A 6,065-nucleotide genomic window follows, 5' to 3' on the forward strand; every position below is an offset into this window, starting at 1 on the left:
GAAGGCAGCGGCGACGGTGGCTCAGGAGCAGGTCACCCCCTTGGCGGTGCAGGTCAAGGAGTTGTAGGAGGAGCTGACCCGCGTGGCCGATGATCAGGACACCTTCAGGTCCCGGGCTAGAGAAGCCACAGCCTCTGTCAAGGCCCTTGCTGGACAGCTGGGGACGGAGCAGGGTACGCACCAGCTGACGAAAGGTGCCTTGGATGAGGCCCTCAAGGTGGCTGAGGCTTCCCTTACCGAGGCTGTGGTCTAGAGGGGAAAGGCCGAGGGTGAGTCTTATTCCCCTTATTTTATTTGTTTTTCTTGTGTTCGGCCCCTAACTCCTTGGTGTGATGCAGAGCTAGAGGAAGAGGCTTCCAGGGCGGCCGAGGCTTCTCGGGTCTAGGTCCAGCGCCTGAAGGAGAAGGCCGAGGCCTCTCAGGTCGAGGCCCGATGCTAGGAGGAGAAGGCCGAGGCCTCTCTGATCGAGGCCCGACAGCTAGGGAGGAGAAGGCCGAGGGTGAGTCCCGTAGGCTTCCGCCCCTATTCGGCTTGTTTTCCTTTGCGCTCAACCCCATTCCATTTCTTTTGGAGCAGAGTTGGAGAAGGAGGTCACTCGGGCAGCCGAGGCCTCAGCCGTAGTGCAGGCAGTGCTTGAAACTGAGATCGGGGAGCACGACGTGTTGAAGAGTGCCGCCCATACCACCTGCGAGGCCCTAGAGTTCGAGGGGGTCTAGTTGGGCAGCTCCCTCAGGAGCCGCCTGATTGCGTTGAGCGGCCAAGTGCGCGAGCGACTCCGAGGGGCGCTACACATGGGCGTTAAGCATGCCCTAGCCATCATTGCCTCGCACTACATCGGCGTCGACCTCAAGGCCATCAGCGATGGCTATGTCCTGCCTGATGATGACAGGGAGGCCGGCGAGGAGGTCGCAAAGCTGATGGAGGCGGCGGAGGGCCCCGACATGGTGCTGGCCAAACTGTTCAAAGAGGATGTGGTCCCTCCCATGTCATCCGCCGATGCTGGAGACCCTGAGCCTTGACCTAGGCCCGAGAGGCCATGTAAATAGATTAGGGATTATGTTACCCTATCATAATGCTGGTGGCCGTCGAGGCCTTTTTAAAGTAATGGTGCGTCTACGCTTCTTTAATTGTATTTCATTGTATTTTCGAGCCTCTGCCCTCTGTCTCGTCTCTGAACAAATCTCTTGCAAAAAACTTTCTCAGAGCCTAAGCTGCCCCTCGGGTAAAAGGTGGTGAGGGAGTGCTGTAGCCCAGAGGCGTAGGCCGTCTCGTGACTCAGCCGGCCTTCTAGCCTTGAGACAGTCTTTCAGTCCTTAGGTTTTTTCACCATCGATTTGTCAGAGCACGCTAGAGAGTTTGGCATAGGAATTTTTTTTGAAAAACGACTAAAAAATGGTGCGTGGGACTTAGGGGGGAGTCCCCCATTCTAGCCCCCGAGGGAGGCTCGGTTCTACAGAGGCAGAGCCGTGTCCTGTGCGAGCCCCGTAGTGGGCACCTCTATAGAGGTAGAGCTGAGTCTCCCTTATGGTGTTATCGTACTGCCGAGACCCATGATGGGCTCAGGGGGTTTCTCGAAAAATTAGAACAACTAAAGAACGCTTCTTAATTGTATTCTGAGAAACAATGTATACAATGCTTGGAGATTTAAGGGTAAAAGCGACGTAGCTGTTCTATGTTCCAAGTGTTGGTGAGGATTTCGCCCTTCTCGTTGGCTAGCTTGTAGGTCCTAGGCTTCAGCACTTGGGCGATGATGTACGATCCTTCCCATGGCGGGGTCAGCTTGTGGCGGCCCTTGTTGCTCTGCCTCAGCCTCAGCACTAGGTCGCCCACCTTCAGGTCTCGGCTTCGAACGCGCCGAGCTTGATAGCGTCGTAGAGCTTGCTGGTATTTGGCTGAATGTAGCAACGCAACATCTCGGGCTTGCTCTAGTTGGTCGAGGGCATCCTCGCGGGTAGTGCGGTTGCTTTGCTCGTTGTAGGCCCAAAGCCTCGGGGAACCATACTCCAAGTTAGTGGGGAGGATGGCTTTGGCCCCATAGACTAGGAAGAATGGTGTGAACCCCGTGGCTCGGCTTGGGGTATTCCTCAGGCTCTAGATGACTGACAGGAGTTCGGCAAGCCATTTCTTGCCAAACTTCTTCAACCGGTTGTATATTCTCGGCTTGAGGCCCTATAGGATCATGCCATTGGCATGTTCTACTTGGCCATTTGTCCTAGGGTGTCCCACTGGCCTGACCAGGCCACACGGATGTGGTGGTCAGTCGCTAGAACGTTCAGGAACTTGTGGGCGGTGAATTGCGTCCCATTATCAGTGATGATGGTGTTTGGAACCTCGAACCTATGAATGATATCAGTGAAGAATAGCACCGCTTGCTTGAATTTGATTTGATTGATCGGACGAGCCTCAATCCACTTGGAGAACTTATCGATTGCTACCAACAGATGGGTGTATCCCCCAGGGGCTTTCTGTAGAGGCCCAACCATGTCCAGCCTCCACACGGCGAAGGGCCATGTAACGAGGATGGTTTGGAGGGCTTGGGCTAGGAGGTGCGTTTGCCGCACATAGTATTGGCATCCCTCGCAGGAGCATACTAGCTTGGTGGCGTCGGCAACCACCGTCGGCCAGTAGAACCCTTGGCGGAAGGCATTTCCAACGAGCGTCCGAGGCGCTGCATGGTGCCCGTAGGCCCCTATGTGCAAGTCGCAAAGTAGGGCTTGGCCTACCTCAGTGGCGATGCATCGCTAGAGGGCACTAGATGGGCTTCACTGGTACAACTCGCCGTCGCTGAGGACGTAAGCTTTGGCTCGTCACGCAAGCCGTCGGGCTTCGGTCCTGTCTGCGGGAAGCTCTCCTCGAATGAGGCAATCAAGGAGCGGGACCCGCTAGTCCATGCCCTAGTCGGCCTTAGGAGGCTCCTCGTTGACTTCCATGACCTCGGTCTCGGCCACGGTGGTCTCGGCGGCCGAGGGAACCTCGAGCCCTATGGCAGGCTCGACCGGTGGGCCCTCTTCTGCTACCGAGGCATAGTCGATGGAAGGCTTGTGGAGGTCCCTACACCGACGCTATCTTTGCCAATTCATCCATGGCCTTGTTGAATTTTCGTGCGATGTGGTTGAGTTTGAGACTGTCGAACTTGTCTTCAAGGTGACGTACCAGCTTGCAGTACGCCTCCATCTTGGGGTCATGGCAGTTCGACTCCTTCATCACCTGATCAATGACAAGTTGCGAGTCGCCCCGCACGTCGAGGTGCCATACTCCAAGTTCGACGGTGATCTGCAAGCCGTTGACGAGGGCTTCGTATTTGGCTGCGTTGTTGGAGGTGGCGAAGTTGAGCCAAATCATGTAGCGCCTCGATGCTAAAGACTCAAGGACTAGGTGGCTCAGGGGAAGGACTGCGGTCTTCCCCGCTATCATAGCGACCACCTCGATGCGAATGGTAGCCCTAGGCAGGCCCCTCATTATCATGTCGCCATCGCCTGCTGACCACCTCGTGGTCACCCTGTGCCTCGCGTTGGTTGCCGAGGCGGTCGTGCAGCAAGGGGACCCTGTTGATCATTGGTGCACGAGCGGGTTCGGGATAAGCCGAGGCCTCCCTGTCCTACCGAGGCAGTGCCGTGGGAAGGTCTGAGGTGCCTCTGCACTGTTGGGAGGCGGAACTCTTGGCCTGCTACACCACGGCGGTCTCGAGGAGATCCTGGAGCTCACCACAGACCTATCGCCCCTCCATAGTAGAGGGTTCGGGCATCGTTCGGACTAGCATTACCGCAGCCGCGACGTTCTAGCTAGCGCGATTGAAGATTGGGGGTTGCTCACCCCCTTCATCGTCGTTGATGCGGTGGTGGACGTCACGAGCCCTCCGCCATCACCGCAACCCTGCTGCTCCTGCTCGAGAGTGTCTCAGAACTACTGTAGAAGGAGTCGATCTTGCTCGACCTTGGCCTAAAGCTCATGGAGCTGCTCTAGGTCCGGGCATCGAAGTTGTCCGAGGGCGAGGCTCTCATTCTATGCTGCTGGTGGGACAACACGTGAGGGTGTGGCATCACCCGCTCTCTGGCGAAGCAGGGTATGGTCACCTACCCCCTCATCCTCATCGCCCGTGCTTGGCATCCCGAGTCCGACGTGGAAGCACTCACGAGTGGGATTGTAAGTGCCTTCATCGTCAGAGTTGGAATAGCCGAAGCAGTAGTCGCTCGCGGCCAGGAAGCGGCGCATGGCTTTAGGGTCGTGAAGTCCAGAGAAGTCCGCTCCGGCCCACGCGTCATCCTCCTCCGAGGAGTCAGCGTGGGCGTGAGTCGAAGTCGTGGTGCTGAAGTCGAGGGCGAAGTGTTGGTGGCGTCCTGAGGGCTATATGTGAGCAGAAGCGTAGGCGGAAGCATAGGTGGACGCGGCATTTCTCAACCCGAAGGGGTACGGGGATGGTGCCATCACCGGGCTTTGCTCCGCTGAGGTCGACACCTCAAGACGTGGCGGGGCAGAGCTTGATAATGGGGCATCGTTGTGCGCCACCGGCGTCTTTCCCTTGTCTAGGCTCAGGCTAGACAGGTCCCCAACCAGGGACCTTGTGCCAACAGCTAGGCGTGGGATACTGGTGGAGGGCGGCGTGTCGCCCTGAGTTCGTGTGGTGTTGGGGTGGCCCTGCTTGCATCATGCCTAGCGAGCGCGACGAGAGCGGCCGCTTGGGCGCTGCCTGGGCTGTGGGTGCATGACGTCGTCATCGGTCGGTGGGGCTCAGGGTGTGAGAAGTACCATATCGTACTCACATCCTAGAGACATGAACTTTAGGCTCCCGAACCAGATCACCATGCCGAGATGCAGTGGTCGTACGGGATCTGTCATCTGGAACTTGTTAGGGAGATGAAGCTGACACACAGAACCCCTACCATGGCGCGCCAACTGTCGGTGTTTCAGGACCGGCTGGGCCCTCAACCAACTAGTAAAAATGCACTGCGTGCCCCTAATCCCTGATGGTGATGCAAAGAGACACAAGGTTTATACTGGTTCGGGCGATGGGTGCCCTATGTCCAGTCTGAGATATCGATCTTGTATTCCTTGCATCGAAATGCTCGTAGTAGGGGGATTACAAGCAGGGTGAGAGAGGGAGTTAGTCCTAGGTCTCTGCTGTGGAGCGATGTGAGTTGCTTGATATGCTAATCTCAGGCAGCGGGTAAACGTGCATGTTATAGAGCTGTTGCCTACGCGTGAGTGAGTGAGTTCGTTCGTCTGCCTATGCCTGTCCTAGAAACGGCCCTGGTCCTTCCCTTTTATAGTTGAAGGGGGGGGGGGTCAGGGGTGATACATGCATTCGCTATGCGGCATCCTACGAACGGAGGCGGCATGTCCGAGCCCTGTAGCCTGTTACCGTGGCGGTATGATCGACGGAGTGGTCCTGTCCTTGATGCACTAGAGCAACATGCCGGCCATGCCCGATCCTATGCGACATGGGAGCTCCAGTGATAGCCTGACGCAGGGCATGGCGGACGACGTGTCGGTTGCTGTGTGCTGATAGTGTAAAGAGCCGAGGCTCAGTTGGTGCCGAGGCCAAGCCGTCGTGGGGGGCTTGGCGGGCGTGAATCCTGAGGTTTCCGAGACCCTGAAGTAGACTGTCGAGGCGTGGAGGGAATAGTTGGTTTTGTACACTAATTCCGAGGCTATAGTAACCCGGACCTGACTCCGCACGCCGCTTTGTCCCCAGAGCAGGAGTTAGGTAGCACAGCACAGTACGAGCACTGGTCGTGGGCACAGCACCGAGCATAGTGGCCGGTAACCCCCACCCTGTCCTGTCCTGGACGGCATGGCTTCGATGTGACAGGCGTCCAGTCGGCCACGCCGCTGTGTCGAGCCATCGTTCGGCTGATATCGAGGGAGCTGTCGAACACGCCGGGCGGATGTGACATCTTGTCCGAGAAGTTGGTCGAGACGGAGGCGGCGGGGTTATCTTGTTGAGCCGGCCTTGAGCGAGGCAGAGAATTGGCATCTCGTCCGAGGCTGTACGTGCGGGGCCTCGGGCGAGACGGAGAATCGGTTCCCCAGCCAAGGCCTTTCGCGCAAGGCCTCGAGTCGAGGCG

The sequence above is a fragment of the Miscanthus floridulus genome, chromosome 17, assembly GCF_019320115.1.
Source record: "Miscanthus floridulus cultivar M001 chromosome 17, ASM1932011v1, whole genome shotgun sequence".
Lineage (NCBI taxonomy): Eukaryota > Viridiplantae > Streptophyta > Magnoliopsida > Poales > Poaceae > Miscanthus > Miscanthus floridulus.